The sequence below is a fragment of the Octopus bimaculoides genome, chromosome 16, assembly GCF_046866305.1.
Source record: "Octopus bimaculoides isolate indiv1 chromosome 16, ASM4686630v1, whole genome shotgun sequence".
Taxonomy (NCBI): Eukaryota; Metazoa; Mollusca; class Cephalopoda; order Octopoda; family Octopodidae; genus Octopus; species Octopus bimaculoides.
The window spans coordinates 56,183,262-56,193,208 of record NC_142943.1 but is presented as its reverse complement, the minus strand read 5'-3'; the positions used below and the strand labels follow the sequence as shown (position 1 = coordinate 56,193,208).

At 38.6% G+C, this 9,947-nt stretch overlaps 1 pseudogene; it reads left to right on the top strand.

Annotated features, from left to right (window-relative positions):
* The first annotated feature begins 8,490 nt into the window (after nucleotides 1-8,490).
* On the top strand, nucleotides 8,491-8,614 carry LOC128249735 (5S ribosomal RNA; annotated as a pseudogene).
* The last annotated feature ends 1,333 nt before the right edge of the window (nucleotides 8,615-9,947 follow it).

The window sequence follows — 9,947 nt, the reverse complement described above, 5'->3', positions numbered from 1 at the left end:
GTGTGTGTGTGCATGGTGTGTGTGTGTGTTTGTACATGTGCATATATATATATATATATATATATATATATATATATATATATATATATGCCCTGCAGAACTAATGTGGGGTACAGAATATGGAATATACAATATATAATATAATATACAATATACAATATAAAATAAAATAAAATAAAAATGGATGGCACCATGAAAGAAAGTATTGAATGTAGATGAAATATTGAGTGTTCAATATAAAGGATCAAATATATAAATATATAAATATAAATATATATATATAAAGGCGACTCGAGTTTCAGGGCTATTTCCCTTCGTCATGGCCGGTATGACAGACTTTAACAGACAGTGTTGGAACTCTTTTAAACAAAATTATATATATATATATATATATATATATATATATATATATATATATATATATATATATATATATATATATATATATATATATATATATATATATATATATACATATATATATATATATATATATATATATATATATATATATATATATATATATATATATATATATATATATATATATATATATATATATATATATATATATGTATGTATATATATATATATATTCTATTTCCTTAAATTTGTCTTTGTTTATCCTTCCTTCTTTCCTTTATATCTCAACCTTTGTCATCATACCAATCTATTTCACCTCATTTTTCTTTCCCCTCCACGACCCCGTACGCCTGGTACCACATGTTTCTAACTTTTATCCCTTTCTTTATCTCTCTCTTTTTCTTCCACTTTACCTACCCTCATTCTCTTATGGATTCTAACTAATTTACAAGCAAAATAGGTATACCGATATCATCATCATCATCATCATCATCGTTTAACGTCCGCTTTCCATGCTAGCATGGGTTGGACGATTTGACTGAGGACTGGTGCAGCCGGATGGCAACACCAGGCTCCAGTCTGATTTGGCAGAGTTTTTACAGCTGGATGCCCTTCCTAACGCCAACCACTCAGAGAGTGTAGTGGGTGCTTTTACGTGTCACCCGCACGAAAACGGCCACGCTCGAAATGGTGTCTTTTATGTGCCACCCGCACAAGCCAGTCCAGGGGCACTGGCAACGATCTCGCTCGAAAATCCTACAGGAGCCAGTCAGGCGGTACTGGCAACGGCCACGCTCAAAATGGTGCATCTCATGTGCCACCCGCACAAGAACCAGTCCAGGGGCACTGGCAACGATCTTACTTGGCTTGCCGGGTCTTCTCACGCACAGCACATTTCCAAAGGTCTCGGTCAGTAGTCATCGCCTCGGTGAGGCCCAATGTACGAAGGTCTTGCCTCACCACCCCAGCCGATATGTACCCGATAAAAAAAATATTTTCGGCATATCATTCATATATATATTTTGTTTGTGCATGCATGATTGTGTGTGGGTGTGGGTGTGATTTTGCGGGCGTGCACGTGCCTACGTATGTGTGTGTTTATGTTTATGTGTAAGTTGTCGGAGTAATTTTCAAAACAAATATATTAAGATAGGCTTTGCTGTGTGGTAAGAAGCTGTCCAATATGGTCTGTTTAATCCTCACTTTCAGAGTACTTCTAAAGTAAATAAGGCAAGTGTCATTAAATAGCGCCATCGTTTGCCCAGTTGCAACTTTTTCTGTGTGTTTCATTTGAAATAAATAAAGTCTGAAAGTTTCTCTCACATTCCCAACATTTTCTTTATCGCACTTCTAGAGATAACTTCCTTCGTCTCCTCTGCGTCATCTATTTCCTGCAAAAAAACTCCGTGTGCTGCTGCGTCTGTAGCTCCTTAAGCTCTTCCGTTGTCAGTTCCTCGGAGTGCTTCTCGATGAGCTCGTTGATGTCACCTTCATCCACGTCCAGGCCCATGGACTTGCCGAGGGATAGAACCTCCTCCACCGCTGCCGTTTCGGGTTTGAGTCTTTCAAAGTCCGTTTCAGACACAAACTCAGGCCAGGGCTTTTTCCACGCAGAGGTCACGGTCTTCTTTGTAACACCTTGCCAGGCATTTATAGATAATTCTGAGGTATATCACGATATTATAGTAGTCCTTCCAGAACTCTCGAAAGGTGAGGTTTGTGCTCTCCGTCACCTCAGAGCAGCAGCGGAACAGGTGCTTGGTGAAAAGCTTCTTGAAATTAGAAATCTCCTGCTGTTCAATGGGCTGCAGGATAGGGGTAGTGTTGGGTGGAAGGTAGAGAACCTTTATAAGCTTGAATCCTTTGGAAATGTCACCTTCGAGGTTAGGTGGGTGAGCAGGTGCATTGTCCCGGATGAGAAGGGCTTGCAGGGGTAGTTTATTTTCCTGGAGATATTTCTTAATGTCAGAACCAATGACCAAATTCCCACACTCCACAGAGAACCATCTGATGACCTATGCCCTTGGATTTGCCCTCCACATGAGCCTAGCTATCGAGTGAGACACGGGATGGTGGGCGGATGTTACGGCGTTCACTGTGGCGTTCGCTACGCCTACTCGCGGTAGGATATCTGAACTTTGCTCGTAACCCGAAGTTTAGCTCGCAACTCAAAGCAAAAATCGGCGGAGAGACGTTAGTTGGGACACTCGTAAGTCAAAGTACCACTGTATATATATACATATATGTGTGTGTGTGTGTGTGTGTGTGTGTGTGTGTGTGTGTGTGTGTGTGTGTATGTACACACATTTTTTGTGTATGATTGTGTGTGTGTGTGTGTTTGGAAAAAACGTACAAAATATTTCTAAAGAAATTTGCCATGACTATTGACTTTTCTCAGTCTTTGAGTATTGTTTTTATATCACCCACCAATTTTTCTTGATGCTTCAAAGAATAAGCTTTTTTTCATTCGAGTATTTTACAGAATGGACATACCGTGGTAAGAATTTTTGAAGAATACGTTTTTAGAAACAAGTTTCATATATAGGCAAAGATAAGAGAATAACACACACATTAAAAAAAAAAGCATCATGTTGTTCCAAATTCAACACGATGATTTGTTGGTTGAACAAAGAAAATGAGAGATGCTAAGGATAGAAATTTTAACAAGGAAATAATGAAATAGATTATGTATCAACTATCATATGATAATGGTGCACGTTGTAGAAATACAAAATTGTCATGCGAAGTAAGAAGAGAGCTAAGCTATATTGCATGGAAAATTTCAATGCTAATGATTGTTTGTCAAAGCGTTCTAGAAATTGCCATAGAACCATGGGTAATAAAATCGCCCACGGTCAATCCGGCAGAGCTCCAACTAAGATAATCGAACCAATCAGGATGAGGTCAAATGACTTAATTAAGAGTACATGGCTCGTGATTTCCCAAGAGTGTAATGAGGGAGGAGAATGTGTATTGTGTTAGGGATTACACCATCGGATTGCGCAATCTTTTAAGAATGGAACCTCCACATCTGCTCATAAATTAGGTAAGGAGCATTTTCCAGAACTGCATAATGCAAACGCAACGGTGTGCACCGTGTAAATTCAGTGGATAAATGGAGCAGTATAAATACATACATACATACATACATACATATATATATATATATATATATATATATATATATATATATATATATATATACATATACATACACACACATACACATATATATACACGTATATACATATACACATATATATATGTATATACACGCCTATATATATGCACACACACAAACATACATGCATATAAGCATTTATGCATATAAGTACGTAATGTCTGTGTGTGTATATACATATATATATATATATATATATATATATATATATATATATTTATAGATAGATATATAGATAGATAGATAGATAGATAGATAGATAGATAGATAGATAGATAGATAGATAGATTGATAGATACCCAGGCACACGAATATATGTATATATGTGCGTGCAGGCGTGTATGTCTGTGTGTAGATAGATTTGCACGTTCGCGTATGTATGCATGCATGTAATTATGTATCTATCTATATATGTATATATACACTCACACAGAGGATGCCTATATATATACATATAGAGAGAGAGGGGGAGAGAGGGAGAGAGAGAAAGAGAGAGAGGGTGAAACCTACACATAGGGTGTCTATTAGTTTCTTGCACATTTTCACGCAAACGGTGTAATTTATATGTAGGTTCCTTTTGAAACTTCCACAATGGAGACAGGGAAGTGTGTGGCTATCGGGACTATGTTTGCATGTTTGATAACAACTCACACGAAGAAAACCTTTCAGCAGGAAATGTATTGTGTACTGATTTTATAAATAGCCACTACAGTAAATCTTTCATGGACAAATTAGTTTTCAAGAATGAAGCAACTTTAGATACGTAAAAGGAAGTAAACCGCTGCATTGAGTAGGTCGCCGTTCAAGGGACTTTGTCCAGTTTTAGGAAAGACTTCGCCTTGGGTCATTTTAAGGATGACTATGATGAAATTTAAGATTTACGGAGTTGTTTTCTTTGCCAAAGCTACAGCTAAGGCACCAATAGATTTTGATTTTGACATGTTGCATCTATTTTTGAGCATCAGTTACATGCAGATGATGTCTCTCACTATTTTGCCAAAATATGTAGCCAACCATGTAGTCATTATCTAGTTACATATAGAGAGATACACACACACACACACAAACACATATATACTGCTGCATTTCTTGAATATGTAAACAATTTGGCTGTTTGTTTCTCAGGAGACTGTCAGAATGTTGTAGACGCCTCTGATGAAAACACAATAAGGCTCGAAAATCGATTACGGTTGTTCGTCATTTTTTCAGTCTCCGGAGAAATGGCTAAAAATTTGCCTTGTTTATAATTATACCATATTTAACATATATATTATATCATACCTTGATACTGTAGAGGCGCAATGGCCTAGTGTTTAGGGTAGCGGACTCGCGGTCATAGGATCGCGGTTTCGATTCCCAGACCGGGCGTTGTAAGTGGGGGGTGGCAGGCGAACCCTGCTGCACTCTTTCACCACAACTTTGTCTCACTCTTACTTTCTGTTTCTGTTGTGCATGTAATTCAAAGGGTCAGCCTTGTCACACTCTGTGTCACACTGAATATCCCCGAGAACTACGTTAAGGGTACACGTGTCTGTGGAGTGCTCAGCCACTTGCACGTTAACTTCACAAGCATGCTGTTCCGTTGATCGGATCAACTGGAACCTTCGTCGTTGTAACCGACGTAGTTTCACGACTATATATATATATATATATATATATATATGTATATATTTGCTTTTATTTATTTATCTTTTTTTTGCGATTCTGACGAATTGATTACAACATGCGCTGTGAGAGAACGTTTTTATAGTGCATGAGACTGAATAAAAATTTACTGACATGTTAGCGAGCGATTTAAAGGTCAACTGATGAAAGAAAGAAAAAAGTGAACAATGTATTAAACTGATGTCGATGTTTTATTATATATACTCTACGGGTGATTCTTTGATTAATGCAATCGCTCCCTAAGGCGGCATCCCGCTATCAATTTCCAGATAACCGCTATAAGATTCGAACCGAAACCTAGGTGGTTGAATTGTCGCGCGTCGTGCGCATCCACTCGTACCTATACATACATGTGTGTGTGTATGTGTGTGCGTGTGTGTGTGTGTGTGTGTATGTATGTAGGTGTATGAAGGCGTTAACTCATTTCTTCTGTGTTGTACGTAAAATTGATATTATTTAAATAATGATCCGTTAAAGCAGATATATAAAGAGAGAGAAAGAGAGAGAAAGAGAGAGAGAGAGAGAGAGAGAGAGAGATACAGAGAGGCACAGACAGACAGACAGACAGACAGACTGATAGATAGATAGATAGATAGATAGATAGATAGATAGATAGATAGATAGATAGACATATCAATAGATATGTATATGTATATTGATATACGCATGTGTGTGTGTGTGTATAACGATATACATTTATATATATAACAAAAAAATGCTAAGAGAAATACGCCCAAGGAGACCAACAGAATGAATTTTGACAACAAAGACGAGTAAGCGTATATTAAATATCATGCTAGATACATTCGTATTATACTCAAATTACCTTCACTCTGCGAGAAAGCAAACAAACACCTACAGACAATAGCTGCCGACACAGAATGAGAAGGGGAGATAATCGCAAGAACTTGGGATTTTCAAGGTGGTCTGCATTTCTTGTTCCTAAAATAAGAGGGTAGATGCGGACACCTGTTTCTGTCTCATGATGGAGTTTATATATAAATCCACTAAAATCCATCAAACAGGTTCTCTAGTGATGCTGTGCTTGATTAACTGAACAGAGTACGAAAATAACACTTGGTGGCTTTTACATGGATCTTTTTTGTAGACAGTTGGACAGTTGGTATGATATTTGAACAGTGTATAAAGATCTAAGCGTATACGCACTAAAACACACACAAACACATGCATGTAGCTACACACACATGTACAAACACACAAGCACAGCAAGATACAAAATGGTGTATAAATCAGAGTAAAAAAAAATAATACATTCGTAGACAGATAGAGGTTTGTGAAACATATAAAAGGGAGAGGGTGCTGCGTTTAGGTTTATAGTCACTGTATTTCACTCGCTCTTTCTTTCCCCCTCTCTCTCTCATTCTCACTCTTTCTCACTCTCACTCTCGCTCCCTGGTTCCTTGTCTCCCTCTCTCTCACTCACTCTCGGTACACACACACACACATATGCACACATGGACATATATATATATATATATATATATATATATATATATATATATACACGCACTTATATTTATGTGTGTGCATCTGTGTATGTGTGCGTGTGTGTATGTGTGTGTATGTGTGTGTGTGTGTGTGTGTGCCCGTTTGTCTGTCTGTGTGTGCGTGTGTATGTGTGTGTCTGTATGTGTGTGTCTGTATGTGTGTGTGTGTGTCTGTGTGTGTATCTGTGTGTATGTGTGTGTGTGTCTGTGTATGTGTGTGTGTGTCTGTGTATGTGTGTGTGTATGCGTGTGTGTGTATGTGTGTATGTGTATGTGTGCGTGTGCGTGTGTGTGTGTGTGCGTGAGTGTGTGCCTTTGTGTGTGTGTGTGTATGTAAATGTACACATACTCACAAAAGCAACACTTGAGTCTGACGTTCAGCTTTCGTCGAAGTGGGTCAGTAACGGAAGTGAACCCAAACTAAAGGAGGACACCTATCAAATTACTGAATTTCATATGAAGTTTAGGGGTTAATCGTCGGTAGAAAAGTGCCCCTGACAGAAACAAACAACGGTGACGGTAGCTTATATCCCACAGCTGGGAAATAGCTTGAACCTTTCAAAATAGCTTTTCCGTGTTGCCTAGCCTTGGTATGTGTGTGTATGTGTGTGAATTTAATGTGTGTATGTGTGTGAATTTAATTTGTGTATATGCGTGTTTGTGTGTGTGTGTGTGTGTGTGTGTGTGTTGTCTGTGTATGTTTCATTTTTTTTTTCTCTCTCACTTTTTGTTATGTTTTAATGGATTTGGGGGCCTTTTTTTTAATATTTTATTTTGGTCTTTATTGCTTGTCTGCTTCATTTCTGCAATAAACAGAGAGGAGGTAAGATAGAAATGAGGAGAAGGGAGAGCGAGAGTGAGAGAGATAGATATATATATAGATAGATAGATAGATAGATAGATAGAGAGAGAGAGAGAGAGAGAGAGAGAGAGAGAGGTGGGGTAGAGAGAGAGCAGTAAATAGATATACAGACAGCTAGATAGGGATATTGACAGATAGATAAATGGATAGATAGACAGATAAATAGAGAGAGAGAGAGAGAGAGAGAGAGAGAGAAAGTGAGAAAGTGAGGTGGAGAGAGTGCGGTAAATAGATAGACAGACAGCTAGATAGGTACATTGACAGACAGGAAGATAGATAGATAGATAGATAGATAGATAGATAGATAGATAGATAGATAGATAGATAGATAAAGAAAGACAGAGGGGGAGAAAGAGGGAGAGAGGAAAAGCGTTAGGGGCTGAATAGAAACTGCTGGAGACGGGAACCAGGATGGGTAGATTTTTGAGTGAGAAACTGAAAGAGGCGGAGACCTAATAAAAAAGATATAAGGACTGAGAAATAGAGATATAGAGAAAGATTAAGACAGAAAGAACCATCTTTATCCACATCCAGTTATCTTTGTTCTTAAGTATATTTCTATACATAGATACATGCATGTCTGCACACATCTAACACACACATATACACATGCGCGCGCGCGCGCGGAGGCGTGGCTATGTAGTAAGAAGCTTGCTTCCCAACCACATGGTTCCGTGTTCAGTCCCACTGTGTGGCACCTTGGGCAAGTGTTTTCTACTATTGCCTTGGGCCGACCAAAACCTCCTAAATCTTTTTGATGGGGGATGCGAAATCAAAATTTGCTTCCCAAGTTACTTCTCTGAGATTTAGAAAACAGTGCGTAAAATGTGATCTATAAAAAGTAGGTTGAAGTTAGGATCCTTCTCAAAAACACAAAGAACAAAGAAGAAAATGAAATAAAAAGAAACCTTGTTTGTAAAAGATATTCGGCACGCTGAGAGCACCGGTTCTCGTCCGATCACCGAAGTTAAGCAGCGTCGAGCCTAGTGAGTACTTAGATGGGTGACCGCTTGAGAAACCTAGGTGCTGTAAGCATCCCACACTTTAATGGCGGTGCCACAGTATGGCCACAGCTCATAAGCTGAAACTAGATAAAATGAAAATGAAAATGGACCTGGTTTGCACCCGCTATGCGTATTTCGTTCCCGAGCCAGTGTATTTGTCACAGCCTGGAGACAGGGTAGTGTTTCCCTCATTGAGTCGTAAGGCAGTGTATCATGACGTTGCGAAATGTTGAGGAAAGTGTTAAAACGTGGAATGAGAAGGAAGTAAAATCTGAGAGGAAGAGAGGGCATTAAGAGTATATAACAGGAGTGTGTGTGCTGAAAGGAAATGGCAAGTGTAGAACGGGAAGTGTGAAGTGGGAGGAAGCGATGCTAGAAAACATGTGATAATGTGTAATAATTATTTCAAATTTTTTTTTTGCCACAAGGGCAGCTTGGGTGAGGTGGGGATGAGTCGATTACATCGACCCCAGTGTTCAACTGCTACTTATTTTATCGACCCGGAAAGGATGAAAGGCAAAGTCGACCTCGGCGGAATTTGAACTCAGAACGTAGCGACGGTCGAAATATCGCTAAACATTGCGTGCTAACGATTCTGCCAGCTCACCACCTTACGATAGCGTGTAATTATATGATTTCAAATTTTGGCACAAGGCCAGCAATTTCTTGGGGCGGGTGTAAGTCGATTGCATTGATCTCAGTGTTCAGCTGCTACTTATTTTATCGACTTCGAAGGATGGAATGCAAAGTCTTCCATGTCACCAGGCGCTTTTGCCCGGCGTGCTAACGATTCTTATTTCTTTATTGCCCACAAGGGGCTAAACATAGAGGGGAGAAACAAGGACAGACAAAGAGATATATATTTATATAAAGCCTTGTGAGTGGATTTGGTAGACGGAAACTGAAAGAAGCCTGTCGTATATATGTATATATATATATATATATATATATATATATATATATATATATATATATATATATATATATATATATGTATATGTGTGTGTGTTTGTGTGTCTGTGTTTGTCCCCGTAGCATTGCTTGACAACCGATGCTAGTGTGTTTATGTCCCCGTCACTTAGCGGTTCGGCAAAAGAGACCGATAGAATAAGTACTCGGCTTCCAACGAATAAGTCCAGGTGTCGATTTGCTCGACTAAAGGCGGTGCTCCAGCATGGCCTCAGTCAAATGACTGAAACAAATAAAAGAGTAAAAGAGAGTATATATACACACATACACACGCACATATATAAATGTATACACACGCACATGCTCACACAAGATTCGTCACTTCCCAAGACACTGACACGAACAGTCTAATTGGAATAAAATCGCGTCAGGCGTCGATTGGCCTCTAAACTTCT